This window comes from Sus scrofa, chromosome 13, assembly GCF_054392235.1.
Source record: "Sus scrofa isolate SSC_HxYL_T2T_F1_AM1 chromosome 13, Sscrofa_HxYL_maternal_Yorkshire_Landrace_v2.0, whole genome shotgun sequence".
Taxonomy (NCBI): Eukaryota; Metazoa; Chordata; class Mammalia; order Artiodactyla; family Suidae; genus Sus; species Sus scrofa.
The window spans coordinates 210,639,230-210,660,698 of record NC_139395.1 but is presented as its reverse complement, the minus strand read 5'-3'; the positions used below and the strand labels follow the sequence as shown (position 1 = coordinate 210,660,698).

Below are 21,469 nucleotides of genomic sequence, written 5' to 3'. Positions count from 1 at the left end.
ATTCGTTTTCTGCTTCGCCATGATGGGGACTCCTGATCTGTTTCTTCCCGATTCAGTTTTGGTGGGCTCTATGTTTCTGGAAAGTTGTCTATTTCTTCTAGATTGTGAAATTTGTTGGCATGTAACAATTGTTCATAGTATTCTCTTATGGGTTTTTTTTTTTTGTATTTCTGCAGTATTCGTTGAGATTTCTCCTTTTTCACTTCTTGTTTTGTTTATATGGGTTCTTTCTCTCTTCTTCTTGGTGAGTCTGGCCAGAGGGTTGTCAGTTTTGTTTACTCTTTCAAAGAACCAGCTCTCATTTTTATTGATTTAAAAAAATTTTTTTATCTCAGAGTTCCTATTGTGGTGCAGTGGAAACGAATCTGACTAGGAACCATGAGGTTGTGGGTTCCATCCCTGGCCTTGCTCACTGGGTTAAAGATCCGGCATTGCCATGAACTGTGGCGTAGATTGCAGACACGGCTTGGATCTGGCATTGCTGTGGCTGTGGCGTAGGCTGGCAGCTACAGCTCCGATTTGATCCCTAGCCTGGGAACCTCCATATGGCCCTAAAAAGACCAAAAAAAAAAAAAAATTATCTCTATTTTATTGATTTTCTCTCTGATCTTTATGGTTTTCTTCTTTCTGCTGACTTAAGATTTTGTTTGTTCTTCTTTTTCTAGGTCTTTTAGATGGTGCGTTAGGTTGTTGATTTGAGATTTTTCTTCTTTTTTGAGGAAGGTCTGTATCGCTATGAACTTCCCTCTAAGAACTCTTTTTGTGGCATCCCATAGATTTTGAATAGTTGTGTTTTCATTGTCATTTGTCTCGAGGTATTTTTAAATTTACTTTTTGATTTCCTTGACCCATTGGTTTTTTTAGTAGCATGTTGTTTAGTCTCCATGTAATCAGTTTTTTTCACATCTTTTTTTCCTGTGGTTGATGTCTAGTTTCATGCCATTGTGCAATAATTTCTGTACTCTTAAATTTGTTGAGGTTAGTTTTGTGCCCCAGTATGTGGTCAATCCTAGAGACTATTCCATGTACACTTGAAAAGAATGTATATTCTGGGTTTTTTGGATGTCAAGTCCTGAAAATATCAATTAAGTCTAACTATTCTAAAGTGTCATTTAGGATCTCTGTTGCCTTGTGGATTTTCTCTCTAGAGAATCTGACATCCATTGTTGTGAGTGAGGTATTAAGGTCTCCTAGTATTATTGTATTCCCATCAATTTCTCCTTTTATGTCTGTTTCTATTTGTTGTACGTATTTGGGAGCTCCTGTATTGGGGACATATATATTGACGAGTGTAATATTTTCTTCTTGAAATTATCCTTTTATCATTAAATAATGTCCATCTTTGTCTTTCTTTTTGGCTTTTGTTTTAAAGTCTGTTTTGTCTGCTTGTGAGTATTGCATCTCCCACTTTCCTGTCATTTCCGTTTGCATGAAATTTATTTTTCCCATCCCCTCGCTTTCAATTTATATGTGTCTTTTGCCCTAAGGTGAGTCGTGTGTGTGTGTGTGTGTGTGTGTGTGTGTGTGTGTGTGTGTATACACACATGACTGGGCCTCCTTTGCTGTACAACAGAAACTGACACATTGTAAATCAACTATACTTTAATTAAAAAAAATTTTTTAAAGATAAAAGTTAGTTATGGCATCTCTGGGACAGAATATAAGTAACTATTCAAAATTAGATGTAGGAGTTCCCGCCGTGATGCAACAGTATCAGCAGTGTCTCTGCAGCACCAAGACACAGGTTTGATCCCTGGCCCAGCACAGTGGGTTAAAGGATCTGGGGTTGCCATGCATAGGTCACAACTGTAACTCAGATTTGATCCCTGTCCTGGGAACTCCTTATGCCTCCAGGCGGCCAAAAAAAAAGGAATTTTTGAAGATGTGGGGAAATGTTGAGAGTTAAGTTTTATTTGGGGTGAAATTGGGTCTTAAACTTGGGAGACAGCATCTCAGGTAGCCCTGAGAAATTGCTCCCAGGAAATGTTAATAGTACAGTGTAAGGGGAAAAAACCCCAGAATACATAATTGCATCTATCACTTTATATAAAATACAGAAAAAATTAGAAGTAAATAAAAAACAAAGAAAAATTATAAAAAGAATTGGTGTGGGGAGTTCTCTTCATAGCTCAGTGTTTCACGAACCCGACTAAGATACACAAGGATGCAGGTTCAATCCCTGGCCTTGCTCAATGGGTTAAGGATCCAGTGTTGCCATGAGCTATGGTAGACGGGGCTCAGATCCTGTATTGCTGTGGCTGTGGTGGAGGCTGGCAGCTGCAGCTTCAATTCCACCCCTAGCCTGGAACTTCCATGTGCCATATATGTGGTCCTACAAAGCAAAAAAAAAAAAAAAAAAAAAAAGCACAGCTTAAAGATTGAGAATTAGGTTTTATTTGGGGCAGAATGAAGACTATAGCCTGAGGCAGCATTTCAGAGAGCTCTGAAATACCACTCCAAAGAGGCAGGGGGAGGCCAGTATATCTGTGATTTTGGTGAAGGGGGACGTACCTGAAATCAAGCATGCATTTCACAGAAGGCTGCTGCTAATCTCGTGAAGGTTACTGCCAGTCACGAGGAGCAGATTGTCCCCATGAAGGATTTTAGTGCTTTTCTAGATACAAGGAGATGTAAGAATTGGGCTCATAAAATCATTTCCTGAAACTCTCTCTCTCTCAAGACCTGTCCTGCCAGTCTTCCCAGAGCACAGAGGGCCTCACTCCGATCTCCATCCTGAGCTCCTTTCAGGGGATGTTGAGGGTCAGTGGCCAAAGCGGCTCATGATTCAGTCCTTGTAGAGGCAGCAGGCAAGTGCCAGTCTCCAGGTCACAGGTCAGAGCCTAGAAATGGCAAAACCCTGACTTGAACCCAGATTTCCTGGATTCCAGGCCAGCAGTCTTTGAACCATACCAGGGAACTTGTTTCAAAGTCTAAAATGACGTCTTTGGGGTTCCCACCATGGCTCAGTGGAAACGAATCTGACTAGTATCCATGAGGACACAGGTTCAATCCCTGGCCTTGCCCAGTGGGTTAAGGACCAGGCATTGCCATGAGCTGTGCTGTAGGCCACAGATGTGGCTTGATCGGGTGTTGCTATGGCTGTGGCTGTGGCATAGGCCAGCAGTTGCAGCTCCGATTCAACCCCTAGCCTGGGAACCTCCATATGCCACGGGTGTGGCCCTAAAAAGACACACACACAAAAGGCATCTTATTGGGAGTTCCCAGGTGGTCTAGGGGCTAGGATCCAGCTGCAGCCTGGGTTCAATCCCTGGTCTGGGAACTGAGATCCTGCTTCAAGCCACTGCTGCTTTTATTTTATATGTATATATATATGTATATATATATACATATAAAATAAAATATCTTGGAGTTCCCTGGTGGCCTAGCAGGTTAAGTATGTGGTGTTACTGCTGTGGCTTGGGTCCTGCTGTGGCACATGTTCGACCCCTGCCCTGGAAATGCCCACATACCTTGGACCAAGTAAAATGAAATAACAATTATTGTTCTTACTTGATAATTCTGATTTTTTGTGTTCAGCATGATTAAAGTAAACAAACATCGTAAGCCTCCCATGTACCTTAATTCAAAGAAAACACACTACGTACCTAAGGTCTCTGGGCTCTGTTTGGTTTTCTGTTACTAATAATAACAATAATTTTCCTTCATATACCACTTAACCAGGACTCTTTTCTCCCCTTTACAGTTTTCTTACAAATGCGCTTCCAGTTAATCTTTTAGTGCTGTATAGAACAGGGTTCAGAATCATTTTAATTCTAGAAGTGATCTGTCTATTACTCTTGACAATGAGCAGGTATTTAAATGTATAGCAATCCTGCTAACATACGCATTCGTTGGGCGTGAGATGTCCTGGTGTGTTTTTCTTCTTGTGACCCTCTTCATTTGCATGGGAATAAAAACTGAATTGATGTAAAGTGAGAAATGTAGCCCAGTTTTACCAAGGAAGACAAGTCAGACCTGTTCAGCTGGGCGGAAAAGTAGTTTTGTTAAGAGCCAGTCATTTTACCAGGAAAATGAGTTTATTTGAGAAGAGTAGAGGAATTACAATTCGAGACAAGCAAATTATGGGCAAGTCCTGAAAAAGTGGTTCCTAACAAGTTGCTTTGAGCGTGACTATAGAATGTTCTTATTGTGTTTTTTTTTGGTTTTTGTTTTTTTTGTTTGTTTTTGTCTTTTTGTCTTATCTAGGGCTGCACCTGTGGCATATGGAGGTTCCCAGGCGAGGGGTCTAATCGGAGCTGTAGCCACCAGCCTATGCCGCAGACACAGCCACACCAGATCTGAGCCTCGTCTGCAACCTACACCACAGCTCACGGCAACGCCGGATCCTTAACCCACTGAGCAAGGCCAGAGATCGAACCCGAAACCCCTTAGTTCCTGGTCGGATTTGTTTCCACTGCGCCACAATGGGAACTCCGGAATGTCCTTCCTTATTGTTTAGTTTTTGTTTTTGTTTTTTTGCTTTTTAGGGCTAAACCCCTGGCATATGGAGGATCCCAGGCCAGGGGTCAATTTGGAGCTACAGCCGCCAGCCTACATCACAGCTCACAGCAAGGCCAGATTCGTTTCCACTGTGCCACGACGGGAACTCCATTTATTTTTGTTTTTAAGATGAAAATGTTCCAGAAATGTTAATGAGCTAAATTTTTCAAAGAACACGTCACTTTTTCAATGTTTCAGGGGGCGGGGGGGGGGGGTGTTCCCTGCCGGCTTAGTGGTTAAAGATCTGGCATTATCACTGCTGTGGCTCAGGTTCAGTCCCTGGCCTGGGAACTTCTGCATGCCATGGGCAAGACCAAAAAATTAAATTAAATTAAAATTTAACCATGCTGTACAGTAGGAAAAAAAAAGGTAAAAAAAAAATTTAAATTTAAAAAATAGGGAGTTCTCTTGGGGTACAGCCTGTTAAGGATCTGGTGTTGTCACTGCTGTGGTTTGTTGTCACTGCTGTGGCTCAAGTTCAGTTTCTGGCCTGGGAACTTCCATATGCTGCAGGTGCAGCCCAAAAAAAATGTTTGGGGGAGGGGTGGAGGGATTTGGGGTGGAAATGCTATAAAATTGGGTTGTGATGATCGTTGTACAACTGTTAATATAATAAAATTCATTGAGTAATAAAAGAAAGTTCCAGGGCGGTTTGATTATGACAAAATAGGTTTGAGGGGAAAGGATGTTTATCCTCTAATTCTTTGTGTTCAGATTTTATAGTGAAAACACCCTTAGGAACAGGGGCTCTGAGGTGGAATGTTGATTCTTTTCTCTGGTATTTTTGGATCTCAGTTTCTTTCGCTGCAAAACAAGGGGTCGACCAAGATGTACGCATTTCCTATTGCTGCTGTAACAAATGACTGCAAACTCAGTTGTTAAAACAACACAGATTTATTCTCTTACATTTCTGGTGGTCAGAAGTCTGATGGGATTCTCACTGGGCTAAAATCATGGTGTCGGCAGATCCATGTTCCTTTCTGGAGTCTCTTGGGGTAAATCCATCCATCTCCTTGCCTTTTCCGGTACCCAGAGGCTGTCTGCATTCCTTGGTGCACAGCCACGTCTTTCATCTTCAAAGCCAAAGCCAGCAGTGGCCAGTTGAGTCTCACATTCACCGACTCTGCCACTGACTTTCCTGCCTCCCTTTTCCACTTTTAAGGATCCTTGTGATTACATGGATACAGCCCATCCAGAATCATCTCTTTATTTTCAGGTCAGCTCAAGAGCAACCGAAATTCCATCTGTGACGTTAATTCCCCTTGGCCACGTAATCTAACATTGAGGCAGGTTCCGGGGGTTAGGATGTGGACATCTTTGGAAGCCATTATTCTGCCTCCCACACTGGGTGCTCTCTTAGATCTTTCCAATTCAAGATTTTATGAAAAAGGAGTGTCTGTCATGGCTCATCAGAAACGAAACTGACTAGTATGCATGAAGATGCAGGTTCGATCCCTGGCCTCACTCAGTGGATTAAGGATCCCGCGTTGCCGTGAGCTGTGGTATAGGTTGCAGACAAGGCTCAGATATGGTGTGGCGGTGGCTGTGGCGTAGGCCGGTGGCTTCAGCTCTGATTGGACCCCTCGCCTGGGAACCTCCATATGTCTCAGGTGTGGCCCTAAAAAGAAAAAATATTTTATGAAAAATAATATGATCATCCTCTCTTATTTTGGCTTTAAAGTGCAATAAATAAAACCCAGACAATTAGGTTATGGGGAAAGGAATAGAGTGGTATTTATTGTTTAAATTTTATTTTATTTCTTTGAAAAGAAACTCTACTCACATAGTCCAAAGCTTAATAAGGGGAGTTCCTGTCGTGGCTCAATGGTTAACGAACCTGACTAGTATCCATGAGGACGCAGGTTCGATCCCTGGCCTCGCTCAGTGGGTTAAGGATCCAACATTGCCGTGAGCTGTAGTGTAGCTCCTAGACACGGCACAGATCTGATGTTGCTGTGGCTGTGGTGTAGGCCGGCAGCTACAGCTCCTATTGGACCCCTAACTTGGGAACCTCCATATGCTGCAGGTGTGGCCCTAAAAAAAAGGCAAAAGACAAAGCTTAATAAGGAATCCATTGAGTCTTTCACACCCCTCGTTAGTCATGTGTATGTATCATTCTTTATGGAACCAACCCCTACTGTGCTCCTTTCCTGAGGCTGCCACAACAAATTATAACTAACTAGATGAGTTATTCTCCCACAGTTCTGGAGGACAGATGTCCAAAATCAAGGTGTCAACGGGACTGTAATCCCTCCAAAGTCTCTATGGAAGGTTCCTTCCTCGCCTCTTCTAGCATCTGGCAACTTACGGCATCCCATGGCTTGTGGTTGCCTCACTCATCTCCGCCTCCATGGTCACGTGGCCTTCTTCCCTGTGTGTGTCTGTGTGTCCTCTCCTCCTCCTCCAAGCACCCCAGTCATTGGATTTAGGGTCCACCCTCATCCTGTATGACCTCATCTTAACCGAGGACCTCTATAGCGACCCTATTCCCAAATGAGGTCACATTCACAGGGGGACTAGCACTTATCTTTGGGGGAGGGACGTAATTCAACCCATTACACCTGTGGGTGGATTCGTGGATGTTCTCAAGCATTTGCTATTAGAACCGAGGCTGCATGTTTTCTTGTGGACTTGTCTGGTCATTCTTGTGAAATGCCTCCGAAATACAGATTCCTTAAAGCATACATGCTGAGCCGTAGGTTTCTGCCAAGTCGTGCTTCAAAAAGTTGCATTTATTTCCATACCCGCCCTCAGTGTTTGTTTTTCCTACCACCTTACCAAAGCTCTAAAATACCAGCCTCTTTATCAACCAGTCTGAGAGGTGAAAAATAAGGCTAGTTTTTAATTTCCATTTCTTTGGTTGTTCATGCCAATGAGCACACTTTCATGTGTAAGTCTATGAATTGCTAGTTATTTCCTATTCCCTTTTGAGCCACTGATCTATTTTGTCATCCATTTCAGATACTTTAACTGCTTATTTTTTTTTTTAGGTCCCCGTCTTTTCTTTGTTCTCTCACTTGAATGGAACTTGATCTTTTACTTAAACCAAAGGTGAGAGATCGTGCGAAAGTATGTACACCCGCAATGAAAGGGGTATTAACTTCTCGGTGTTCGATTTCTATGATGCAGCTGTGAGTTGAGTATGGAAAACACCTAATAAAATTATAGTACCCAGGAATTCCCATCGCGGCTCAGCGGTAATAAACCTGACTAGCATCCATGAGGACACAGGTTCGATCCCTGGCCTCAGTCAGTGGGTTAAGGTCTGGCATTGCCATGAGCTTCAGTGTAGATCGCAGACACGGGTAGGATTCCACATTGCTGTGGCTGTGGCTCTAATTTGACCGCTAACCTGGGGACTTCCACATGCCGTGCGTGCAACCCTAAAAAGAACCAAAAACAAAAAAAATTTATCCATAGTGGGTGAAATTTATCTGCAGCCAGAGAAAGAGAGGGAAAGAGAAAGAGGAAACAGTTACCCCAGAAATGAGGTATGTCAGTGAATGGGACTTTATACAAATCTGTGAAAGGTAAAATCCTTTTTTGTCTCTCTTTTTTCCTTTTTAGGGCCATACCCGCGGCGTATGGAGGTTCCCAGGCTAGGGGTCCAATCCGAGCTGCATCTGCCGGCCTACACCACAGCCACGGCAACGTTAGATCCAAGCTCCCTCTTCTACCTATACTGCAGCTTGTGGCAATGTCAGATCCTTAACCTACTGAGTGAGGCCAGGGACTGAACCCGCATCCATACGCACATGATGTTGGGTTCGTATCCTGATGAGTCAAAATAGGAACTTCTCTTTCTCTCTCTTTTTAAATGAGAGGGCTTTAGTTGGGTTATTAAACCCAAGTGGTCAACATCCAACAGACCGCATGTCCATTCTGATTTCTTCCCAACACAGTCATTTAGTTGGTAATTAAGAAAATTGAGGAGGACTGAAGTTCCCATCATGGCTCAGCGGAAAACAAATCTGACTAATACCCATGAGGACACAGGTTCGATGCCTGGCCTTGCTCAGTGGGTTAAGGATCCAGCACTGCCATGAGCTTCGGTGTAGGTCGCAGACATGGCTCAGATCTAGCATTGCTGCGGCTGTGGCATAGGCCGGCAGCTACAGCTCCGATTCAACCTCTAGCCTGGGAACCTCCATATGCCACAGGTGCAGCCCCAAAAAGACAAAAAAAAAAAAAGATGAAAAATTGGGGCGTTTCCTTGTGGTGCAGTGGGTTAAAGATCTGGTGTTGTCACTACAGTGGCTTGGGTTGCTGCTGTGGCACGAGTTTGATCCCTGGCCTGGGGAACTTCGACATGCTGGGGACGAGGCCAAAAAAAAAGATGAAAAGTTGGTAATTCACTGGGATTCCTGTGTTGCAAAGTCTGTTTCTGCTGAAGAAAAGCATGGTGTAACATCCTTTAGGGATCTTTTGTTCATGTCGGAGGCATCAGTGGTGGCTGCACACCTTGCCTTGTAGGCGGTTAAGGGAGGAAGCACTTGCACCCCCGCTCCCAACATGAAGCTGTTTAGTTTACAGTTAAATACAGTGAGGAGGGGGGATGTTTTTGCCGTGGTTCTCACCCCAGGCACTCCCCCACCCACCTGTTACCAGCTCTTCACCTCCAAGGTGATGAATGGCAGATGTCTAGCTCAGGGTCTGGCATTTGAGAATGGGTGACTTCCATGCCTACTCCAGACAACTGCCTGGATATGTGAACCGAAGACCTTGAGTGGGGGCTGGGGGGTTATTTCACTCCCTCTACCCTGTCCAGCCCATTACCACACCTCCACGCCTCTAGCCGGCAAACCGGAGTCCTCTGGTCCAAGGATCTAGAATAGGCCTGAGAATAAAAATGAAATAAATAAATAAATAAGTAAATAAATGGAAACAAATCCGACTAGGAACCATGAGGTTGCCGGTTCGATCCTTGGCCTCTCTCAGTGGGTTAAGGATCGATCTGGTATGGCTATGAGCTGTGGTGTAGGTCACAGGCATGGCTCAGATCTGGCATTGCTGTGGCTCTGGCGGAGGCTGGCAGCTGTAGCTCCAATTAGACCCCGAGCCTGGGAACATCCATATGCAGCAGGTGCAGCCCTAAAAAGCAAAAAAATAGAACATTTAAAAAAAAAACAACTAGAATAGGCCTGAGGAGGAAGGAGAGCTGGCTAGGAGACCCCCTCCTAGTCCCTAAGCCTAAATTTCCTCTACCAGCTCAGAGGGGAGGGAGCCGGAGTGGGGGAGGGGAGGGAGGGTCTGACCTACCTGCATATCCTTCCGGGCCATTTGAATTTACCATGCTCACATCCTGTGTTACTTTTTCTAAAAATATTTTATTATGTATTTTAAAAATGCTTAACTATTAAAATACTACTAAGATAAATATTACAAGATATAAAATTCACCTCTGTTTGAGACTAGTGTAAACAAAACAACAGGAGTTCCCATTGTGGCTCAGTGGGTTAAAAACCCCACATAGTGTCTGTGAGGATGTGGGTTCTATCCCTGGCCTCGCTCAGTGGGTTAAGGATTGGGCTTTGCTGCAAGCTTCGGTATGGTTTGCAAATGCAGCTCAGATCCTAGATCCTCTGTTGCCGTGGCCGTGCCTTAGGCCTGCAGCTGGCCCGGGGAATCTCCATATGCCACAGGTGTGGCTGTAAGAAGCAAAGAGAAAAACGAAAAACAAAACAGGCCCAACATGGAGTTGCTTGTGTTAAGCCCCATGTTACCAACTTAAGACAGCTTAATTACAGTTGTGGCTCTCCCCAAAATGGAATCTTTAACGAGTTCATCAGGAATCAGCTGATTCCTAGAAGTAGTTAGCTAATCTGCCTGAAAGTAACAGTAACTGCTGTAACCAACCTGCTCTCACCGCTTTCTTGCCTCGTATAACTTCCTTGGTTCTGCTCCCTTCTGCCTGTCAAAGGCCTTCACTGTGTGCAGCTCCTCGGAGCTCCTTTTCCCTCCGAGACTGGATGATGTATGATTTGAATCAAATTTTTTTTGGGGGGGCTGCACCCGTGGCATGCTCTTAATATACCTTAGTTTATCTTTTAACCAGACTGAGGTAACGTTTTCAATTCTCAGATGATTTTTTTCCTCCGGAATCGAAAATAACTGAAAGCCATCTCATAGCGGTGCCTGGCTTCAAATTTGACCTTGTCTGTCTCATTCATCATTAAACCTCCAGCGCCAGCGGAGCCCTGGGCACGCAGTAAACCCTTACTAAATGTTTGATGAATCAAGTGGGAGTGCCCGTTGTGGCTTAGCGGAAATGAATCTAACTAGCATCCATGAGGACGCAGGTTCAATCCCCAGCCTGGCACAGTGGGTGAAAGATCCCTGTGGCAACTGTGGCTTGCATCTGATCCCTGGCCCGGGAACTCCATATGCTGTGGGGCGGCCAAAAGAAATGAACCAATAATCACAGATGAGACTGTTAAATCTCAGACTTCAGTAGCATTAGGCTTCCCTTTAAGCGGTTACATAAGCGGTTGTGTAACAGCAGCATGAGAACGTGATGTTTTCCTTTGGCCAAATAGAGTTTGCTGGAAAAGAGCCCTTCAGATGGTAAAGGCATTCCTTCCTCCTTCCTGAGACTTGGGACCACCAAAGGGAACCATGCTTATCCCACTGAGCTGTCCCCCGCGGGCCACCAAGAACCTTTGGTGTGTGGCTGGCTGTGCACCACCCTTGGGGCCCTTTGTGCCTGACCTTGTGACAATGCTGCCTGCCAGTCCTTACACACAGCGCTCCTGACCTGAGTTGGGGGTGTGGTGGGGGGGTCCTTAGACCCCTTTACCGATGAGAAAATCGAGGCTCCAATGCATTAAGTATTTGCCTGAAGTCATACAGCTAGAATTCAAAGCTTTGTCCTTGAATGCCAGAGGCCCCACTTGTCACCACCCCACTGGGGTGAACATGATGTGGGTCACTGTAGGGGCAGGTCTTGGAGGAAGTTGTCATCGTGTGTGTGTGTGTGTGTGTGTGTGTGTGTGTGTGTGTTTGTGTGTGTGTGTGTCCCGCCCCTGCCCCCAGCATTCAGTCCAAGGCCAGGTTCTTCCCCAGCCTTCCCCTCTCTTGGTGAGGATTGCGGTTTTCTAAATTTTCCTGTAACTGAACTTGACTTCTGCTTTGAACACTCATTCCACAAGGTGTAGAAGCGACATCTCAGCTAGTTCGGATCATCTTAGTTGACGCCACATTTTCTGGGACAAGCCAGGCCTTCTGTAGTCAAGTCAAGATTTTGACTTCCTTCCCAATGGAAGCTCTTAGCTTTGCTGGCTCCTTTTGTCTTATTTCAGTGTCGCCATCATTTTTTGTTTGTTTGTTTTTTAGTTGTGCCTGTGGCTTGTGGAAGGCCCCAGGCCAGGAATTAAACCCGTGCCACAGCAGCGACCGGAGCTGCTGCAGTGGCAATCCTGGATCTTTAACCTGTTGCATCACAAGAGAACTCCAGTGTCACAGCGAAACCATTCCTGGAGTTCCCTGGTGGCTCCGCAGGTTAAGAATCCACCACTGTGGCTCGGGTCACTGCTGTGGTGCAAGTTCCATCCTTGGCCCAGGAACTCTTTGGCCAAAAACCAAAGAAATCACCCACCCAGTCATTCAAACACTCTTTTACTCCTGGTTTGTTTATTTTAGCATCTGTGTCTCTCCCACGGCACTCCCGCCAGTGCTTGACATTAATGGGTGCTCAGTAAATATATGTTAATGAACCAGTAAAATACCCCTGGGGGGAACCTTCTGGTTCCTCTGTGGGAATGAGGCACATGAGGAGGCATGTTGGGCGGGAGAAAAGAGCAAAATTTCACTCTTGTGCCCAAAATAAGCCTCCACCAAGGCTTCTGTCGCCCAAGTGTTGGGTTTGGGTCTTTTTAACCTTTTGCCCGTATTAGTGAAGCAATAAGACATCTGCCTGTGGCCCTGGCTTCCTATCCAAGGAAGAGGGTGGAGGAGAATGGAAATCCTGAGGACCCTGGATGGGTTGGAGGACCTCCAAAGGAAAAAAGAACCCTCTCCTCCTCCTTGGGGACAGCCCAGAGAAGACCTGGGAGTAAAGTGAGAAGGCTTTTCTCAGAGTTCCTTTTGTGGCTCAGAGGAAATGAATCTGACTAGCATCCACAAGGATGCAGTTTGACCCCTGGCCTCGCTCAGTGGGTTAAGGATCCAGCATTGCCATGAGCTGTGGTGTAGGTCACACATGTGGCTTGGATGCCTCCTTGGCTGTGGCTGTGGCGTAGACCGGCAGCTGTAGCTCCAATTCGACCCTAGCCTGGGAGCCTCCAAATGCCATGGATGGGGTCTTAAAAAGAAAAAAAAAGCATTTTCTGGGAGTTCCTGTCATAGCTCAGTGGTTAACGAATCCAACTAGGAACCATGAGGTTGAGGGTTTGATCCCTGGCCTTGCTCAGTGGGTTAAGGATGTGGTGTTGCTGTGAGCTGTGGTGTTGGTCACAGACGAGGCTTGGATCTGGCGTTGCTGTGGCTGTGACATAGGCTGGCAGCTACAAATCCGATTAGACCCCTAGCCTGGGAACCTCCATATGCCGCGGCAGCGGCCCAAGAAATGGCAAAAAGACAAAAAAAAAAAAAAAGAAAAGCATTTTCTCCTTACTGCCAGCTTCCCTCTGCACCCCATTCCCCTACAGCCCCTCACCCCATCCCCCCAGCCCCCCACCCTATCCCCCCAGCTCTCTCACCCCATCCCCCCTGCTCCCTCCAGCTCCATTGATCTTCCGTTCCTCTCCCCTCCCCCATCCCTGAATAGTAAGGATTGGCCTCCTCTCTCCTGAACTTTGTCCGATTTGAAGGCGGAAGTTTGTTTCCAGTGATCGGCAACAGCCCCACGGTGAATAAAGACATGAGCTCACCCCTTTTACACAAATTGCAAAGCAATCTTCCTTCTAACATTACCTCACTGGGAAATGTAATTTGATAGAAGAAAGGGGTTTGTTAATCTTTGAGTCCTTCCCCCGCACCTTTAATGTATTTGCTGCCCCATCTGAAAATTGTCGCCACCTATGGGTCCTGGATGCAATCAAATCAGAGATTGCTCCTGGGGGCGGTTGGGCCTGACTCCAGAGAGAGGTGGGCTCCCGCTGGCCTTGTTCGTCCATCATTGATGAGTAGAGAAAAACACCAGATACAAAGTCTCAATAACTCCAGTCTACACCGCTTTTTCTTGCAGACTGGCTGTCGGAGCTGTTGCACAGTTCTGTGATTTAACCAGACAGGATTCCTCTTCATTCCAGTCCTGGGAGCACGGAGGCTGGGCTCTTCCTCAGAGGCCTGGAGCAGGTACCCACACATGTGTGAATGCATCCCAAGGAAAGGGTGATGAAGGACTTAGCTTTGCCCAGAGAGAGAGCACGTCTTTGCCCTCAGCTCCCGGCAGGTGCTCTCTAAGCCCTTAGACTCTCCTGCCTGGTGAGACTGCCTTTGTGTTACCAAACCAACTGTGGGTCTACCTGCCTACACACAGAAAAGCCAATCTCCTGGGAGTTCCCATCGTGGCGCCACGGAAATGAATCCAACTAGGAACCATGAGGTTGCGGGTTGGATCCTTGGCCTCCCTCAGTGAGTTAAGGATCCAGCGTTGCATGAGCTGTGGTGTAGGTCACAGAGAGGACTTGGATCCTGCATTGCTATGGCTGTGGTGTAGGCTGGCAGCTGTAGCTCTGATTAGACCCTTAGCCTGGGAACTTCCATGTGCTGCGGGTGCGGCCCTAAAAAGCAAAAAAAAAAGAAAAGAAAAAAGAAATAAAGAAAAAGAAAAGCCAATCTTCTGACACCAGGAAGTGTGGTGTTTATTGTAAAGTGCTCAAAACACTGGGACCCTCCCCCCATCATGGGTATCAGAGAAGAATTTTATTATGTATAGGTATATTTTTTCCTTTTTATGGCCACACCTTGGGCATATGGAAGTTCCCAGGCTAGGGGTCCAGTCAAAGCTGCAGCTCCTGGCCTACCCCGCAGCCACAGCAATGCTGGATCTGAGCCGCATCTGCTACACCACAGCTCACGGCAATGCCACATCCTTAACCCACTGAGGGGGGCCAGGGGTTGAACCTTCATCTTCATGGGTACTAGTTGGGTGCATTACCACTGAGCCACGATGGGAACTCCAACTTTTTCCTTCGGGTGGTAGTTTTAGCATCTGTAAAATGACTCGGGAATATGCATCAGATAGTATTATCCAGGTATTTCAGAGAGGAGCTACAGCAAAGGGCATGCTGCGGAGTGGTCTGTCCAGGGGAGGCACCATAGGGTCCTGCTGGGTTACATTCCTTTACCTGGAGGCCAAGTAGGGACCTCTCTTGACTCCACCCTATATGTCTTTTCTCTTCGCCTTTTTTGTTTTGTTTTGTTTTTGTTTTTTTAGGGCTGTACCTGTGGCATATGGAAGTTCCCAGGTTAGGGGTCGAATCAGAGCTGTAGCTGCCAGCCTATACCACAGCTCACAACAATGCCAGTTCCTTAACTCACTGAGCAGGGCCAGGGATCGGACCTGTGTCCTCATGGATGCTAGTCAGATTTGTTTCTGCTGTGCCATGACAGGGACTCCTCTTGGCTGGTTTTAATATGTATCTTTTTGCTGTAATAAACCATAACTGTGAGTGTAATAGCTTTCAATAGGTTCTGAGAGCCCTTCTAGTGAATTATTGAACTTGAAGTAGTGGTGGACACCCCTGCCACTGGTATCCTGGGGACCTTTCCCTGACTTTGCGGGCATGGATTAGGGCTCTGAAGATGTGGTCTCTGGTCCTGGACTTTCCTCCCACTGACTGGGTGAGCTGTTCGTCTCTCTGACACTCAGTGGGAGGGTTGTCTCTGTGCCCTCTGGAGGAAGTTGCCATGGGGACAGAGATGTGAGTGAGAGGTGCAAGAGGTCCCGCCCCACATAAATGCCCCCACTTGGCACCAGTGGACAGAGCACCTCCTCAGGTTTAGGCACATTTGACAGTGATGACGATGGCAGTGAGGATCCCATTCTTCCAGCCTGAACATCCTCATCTGTCCTGACAGGGAGGAAAGAGGGGCTGGAGCCAAAGAATAAATACCTAGAGCCTGAATGGAAGCCATTTCTCTAAAATAAGGGCTTAGGGAGTTCCCGTTGTGGCTCAGCAGGTTGAGAACCCGACTAATATCCATGAGGATGCAGGTTCGATCCCTGGCTCCAGTCAGTGGGCTCAGGGTCTGGCATTGCTGCAAGCTGCAGCATAGGTTGTCGATGCAGCTCGGATCCCATGTTTCTGAGGCTCTGGTGTAGGCTGGCAGCTGCAGCTCCAATTCGACACCTAGCCTAGGAACTTCCATATGTGGGTGTGGCCCTAGAAAAGGGGGGGCGGTCTTAGGGGCCACTTATTTGGTGGCAGGATGCAAGTTCTTATGCACACAATGAGACAGACCTAAGTTACAGAGCACCTGTCATTTGTCAGTTGACACAAATGACAGACACCTGTCATTCAAAATCTGTGTTGAGGCTATGAGGAAATGGACACTCCCACAACATGATGGGTGGGAATACAAAATAGTACATCCCCTGTTGAGATTTAGAAATATCTAAGAACATTACATAGCATTTACCTTTGTGTGTGTGTGTGTGGTTGTGCCCACAAGATGCAAAAGTGCCCAGGGCCAAGGATCAAACCCGAGCCACGGCAGTGACAATACCGAATCCTTTACCACTAGGCCACCAGGAAACTCCAGCAGTTACCCTTTAAGCTAAAAGGATCACTTGTGGGTGCTATCCTGAGTTACCTCTAACAATATAAGAAATATAATGGTATTTATTACAGCATAATTTGTAAATCAGAATACTCAAAACAACCTCAATGTCCACATATAAGAAATTGCACAGGCTTCTCTTATGGCTCAGAACATACATGAGAAATTGAGGAGTTCCTTTGTGTGCAGCAGGTTAAGAATCCAGTGTTGTTACTGCAGCAGCTCTGGTCACTGCTGTGGTGCAGGTTCGATCCCTAGCCCAGGAACTTTCACATGCTGCAGGTGCAGCCAAAGAAAGAGAAAGAATGAAAAGAAATTGTTCGAAGAAACTATATGGTTAATGTGCAGCTTCAGAGCAGGAGTCAGGGCCAGGGACGGTGGAGGCAGGCCACTGAGGCTGTCAATTGCTTAAGCTGTCCAGGGATTTGTTCAAAGGACACCTTCATGGGAAGGGGAGGCCTAGTTCCTTCTCTGGTTGTTTAGCTGGCAGCTGTGTCACATAGCGGGCAATGGCTTTTAAAGTGGATGCCTCTACCATCAAGAGCTGAATGTCAGGTATTTACATCACATGCTACAACACGGATGAACCGCGAAGGCATCATCCTAAGTGAAATGAGCCCGTCATAAAAAGATGAATTCTCTATGATTCCACACATACATAGCCCCTAGAATGGCCAAATTCACAGACACAGAAAGTGAAATAGAGATAACTGGAGGCTAGGGACAGGAGTTTGGGGAGCTATGTTTAATGGGTGTCGAGTTTCAGTTTGGGATGAAGAAAAGTTCTAGAGATGGACCATAGTGATGGTTGTACAACAAGATGAATGTACTTAATGCCCTTAAATTGTACATTTAAAACTAGTTAGGGAGTTCCCACTGTGGCTCAGCAGTAAGGAACCCAACTAGTATCCATGAGGACGAGGTTCGATCCCTGACCTCCCTCAGCGGGTTAAGGATCAGGTGTTGCCGTGAGCTGTGGTGTAGGTCACAGATGAGGCTCTGATCAGGTGTTGCTGTGGCTGTGGAGTAGGCTGGCAGCTGCAACTCTCTAGCCTGGGAAGTTTCATATGCCACCAGTACAGCCCTTAACAAAAAACAAACAAAAAAAAAAGTTAAGGAGTTCCTGCTATGGCACATCAGGTTAAGGATCCAGTGTTGTCTCTGTGGCAGCATGGGTTTGATCCCAAGCCAGGTGCAGTGGGGTAAGGATCTGGCATTGCTGCAACTGTGGCATAGGTCACAGCTGCTATTTGTTTTTGATCCCTGTCCTGGGAACTCTCATGTGCCTCAGGGGTGGCCAATAAAATAAAATAAAAATAGTGAAAATGGTGGGAGTTCCCTGGTGGGCTAGTGGTTAAGGATTTGTCACAGCTGTGGTTTGGGTTTGATCCTTGGCCACATGCCATGGATGTGGCCAAAAAATAAAAAGTTATAATGGTACATTTTATAAAAAGGATATTTTATTCCCCCCCCCACAAATTAAAACAAAACAGAACCTCCCCAGTTGCTTCCAAAATGAATATGCAGCCGAGTCCTGTTCTGGGGGCAGGAGCTGCCCCAGAGTGGGCCCTGCTTTGCTCCAACATTCCCACTCCCAGGTGGGACCTCTACCTGGGATCTCTGGGCCTAATCGTGGAACTTGGCTTCCCTCCATGACCCCCCCGAGCCACCGCACTGGCAAGTCCTTTGCTCACCACACCCCTCAAGCCCTTTGCTCTCCTGCATTCCTGGCCCCAAGCTTTTCCTTCTTCCCCAGCCCCATTTTCCCAGCCTTCGCTCCCACTTCTCAGCTCCCTGCCCTGCCAACCCAGTTGCTCAATTGGATTTTCAGCCCCAGGCTGGAGCAGGGCAGCAGAAGGCTTAGCTGAGATTTGGCAGTGCCTCTGCCCCGCCCCAGGTGGGGCTCTGCTTTCCAGCTCACCCTGGCATTGTCTCCCCAGAACTCAGTGGCCACTGAGCCTGAGCCACACTGCTCTCTTCCAGAGCCAGCTTTCGAGCCGGATGGCCTGGGCTCCACTATTGACCAGCTGTGCAGCTTTGGGCAATAGTTTAACCTCTCTGCGTCTCAGTGGTCTCATCAGTGACACAGTGATATATGTGTCACTCAGAGGATCACTGTCAGGAAGTTGAGGGTGACTGTGTCACATGATCCCCTCTGCCTGTCTGGAGACTCTCCTTTCGCCTCCCTGAAATCTTGCAGAGGTGTGGACCCCTCCCTCCCCCGACCCCATCCATCTCCAGTCAGAGCTTCACCAGTTAAGTATAAGCTGCCGGTAAATACTGACCCCATCACCCATCTTGCCTCCTCCCTTCTCCCCATCATCTAGAGCTTTCCCAACCTTTGAAGTAACAGCTCAAGTTCTTTCTTTTTTTTTTTCTGGAACCTTCTTGGGGCCCTCTAGCTGGCCTGCTGAGCGCTCCCTCTCTGAGGCCCCTCTGCCTGGATGGTCTGTGGGAGAACTTTTTCCCCTTTCATTTTGCCCAAGAAAAAATGAACTTCCTGCATGGAATACAGGGCCCCTTCCTTATTTATCTTTGCTTTGGTGCCCTCCCTAAAAATAAAGATAGGAGCTGTGGCAGGTGCTTTGATGCCCTGCCCAGATGCCCTTGACCGGGTGAGTCCTGCTGAATGTGACCACAGTTCACAGCTACCCCTTCTCCAGACACTTGCCCTCCAGGCCCAGGAGCACAGAGCATGGGAGGCTGTGCTGCATCAACCTGCCCCATCCCCACTGGCCACAGTGGGTGACCCTCTGACATAGGCGGACAAAGGGCCGGCCCCCTTGATCTGAGTGGGACCAGCGCTGGGGTGCCACTCATGCCAGATTCCCGTGGGATCAGCCTGAAGTTCGCCTCCAGCTAAAACCACATCTTTGCCTAATGAACTTTTTCCTTCCCTGGTCCTGCTTCCCTCACTCCCCTTCCCCTGAGAACCACCTCTCAATAAACCCCTAGAACAAGAATCCCTCCTGGGGTCTGCTTCTGGGCAGCCTGGCCTAGGACACCTGTTAACCTGTACTTGCTGTGTGCTAGACACTCATCTAAGCACTTTACTATATTAATCCATTCGTAGTACCTACATTAATAATGAACAAAATCCATGACTAGTATATCTCTCTAACCCTACGTATGACTCAGTAAATTTTTGCTGACCGAAATGACAAGGCACAAGGCAGCCGTCTGTCCCTCTGGCTCCTCTCCTCTGGTAGAATTCTCATCTTCCTCCTCTCCTTCACTCTCTGTGCCTATGGTTTGAGTGGGGCTGACCCACCGCCCCAGGCTCAGGGGTAGGCACATGACCCAGACCTAGCCAATCAGGGCACCCCATTTCTATGGCCATAGTCATTGGTTCAGCGATGGGTCATGTGCCCCCAGCCAGGCCAATAAAACTCCATTCCTGTAATGCCACTGGACCTATTGGGAAAGGCAACTTTTCTTCCCACCAGGGTGGCCTAATTGGGAGGATGGGTGTGCAGGGCTACTCGCAGCCATTTTGCCACCACGAGGAAAAGCCTGCCCCTAAGTGAAACCATCAGGGAGGAAAGTAGATCCAGAAGAGCTGGAGAGAAATGCACTCCTCAAGTTACCAACGAAGCCTATGGATCCAGCCACCCCATGTTTTTAGTTTTTAGGCCAATAAATTCTCTTTTCTGCTTAATTCAGCATGAGTCAGATTTTGGTTAGTTCCACTGAAATTATCCTGACAGTACAGATTGCTTTCTTAAGAGAATGCCAGTGGACATTTATGGGAACGTTAGTATGTAACAGGGCCACCGTATTCATGTTACGTTCATTTCATGATCTCACACATTTTCAAAATCACTTTGCCAAAACCACTTGATAGTGGTGGCAGTTGCATGTTTTTGCTCCCATACATCCTGGAAGAATTTTGAAAAAAACTGTGTTTCCCCACATGCTTTTTAAAGTTTTAACATTTAAAAAAATCATTTTTTCATGCTGTTTAAGTTGTTGCAAAGGATGTAATTTCTTCCTTATTATAGACATTGACATTTTCAAGTAAATCTCGTACATCAGTTTTTCAAGTATGAAGTTCCACTTAAGATGAATAAGTTCTAGGAGTTCTCATCGTGGCTCAGCGGTTAGCGAACCCGACTAGCATCCATGAGGACACGGTTTTGATCCCTGGCCTCCCTTAGAGGGTTAAGGATCCGGCGTGGCCGTGAGCTGTGGTGTAGGTCACAGACGCGGCTCAGATCCTGTGTTGCTGTGGCTGTGGTGTAGACCATCTGCTACAGCTCTGATTAGACCCCTAGCCTGGGAACCTCCCTATGCTGTGGGTGTGGCCCCGAAAGACAAAAAGACAAAAAAAGAAAAGACGAATGAGTTCTAGAGACCTGCCTGCCTCCAACATTGTGTTCATAGTTAACTGTTCTGCATTGTACACACAGAAATTTGTTAGGAGGGTAGATCTCACGTTGTGATCTTACCGCAAACAAACAAAATCTCTTAGATAACTTTTTTTTTTTTTTTGGCTGCACCTGTGACATGCAGAAGTTCCTGACCCAAGGATTGAACTCATGCCACAGTAATGGCAACACCAGATCCGACCACTAGGCCACCAGGGAACTCCTCTTAGATCACTTTTAAATTCCTCTGGTGGAACCTTAATACTCAGTGATTTAATACCCCATAGGATACATTTGCAAAATACTGAAAAAACTTTTTTTTTTTTTTGGTCTTTTTTTAATCTTTTTTAGGACCGTACCCCCAGCATACGGAGGCTCCCAGGCTAGGGGTCCAATTGGAGCTGCAGCCACCAGCCTACGCCACAGCCACAGCAATGCCAGATCCAAGCTGTGTCTGTGACCTACACCACGGCTCAGGGCAAAGCCAGACCCTTAACCCACTGATCAAGGCCAGGAATTGAACCTGCGTCCTCATGGATACTAGTCAGATTCGTTTCCACTGAGCCATGATGGGAACTCAGAAAAAACCTTTTTAACAGTTAGAAATTTTGCATCATTCCTTTCTTCCCTCAACTTGAATTTCTATTCCATTCCACCATAGAATTCTATCCTAATATATGCGTGTGAAGCTCTTTTGTTGATCATCTATAACTTCTCTCCAACAAAACTGTATACATTTAAATATTTTCAATTTGCTATGATCATAAGGTTATAGGGTTTAAATTTTCTTTAATTTGTGTTAATTTACAATGACAATGACCAGTAGTATACCGTCGATTAAAACAAAAAAGATTTTGACAATTCTAAAACGTAAATAG

General features: G+C 46.4%; 1 long non-coding RNA gene across 3 annotated transcripts in view; it reads left to right on the top strand.

The window, feature by feature from the left end:
* The window catches only part of LOC146397868 (uncharacterized), a 57,763-nt gene that overhangs the window by 11,928 nt on the left and 24,366 nt on the right, over positions 1-21,469 (top strand). For 2 of the 3 annotated variants that reach the window (XR_014825126.1, XR_014825125.1), the window contains exon 2: positions 13,685-13,794. This is a non-coding gene — a long non-coding RNA (uncharacterized LOC146397868). Of the gene's footprint in view, positions 1-7,490; positions 7,552-13,684; positions 13,795-21,469 lie in introns of all 3 variants that reach the window. The other variant, XR_014825127.1, reaches the window with a different exon arrangement.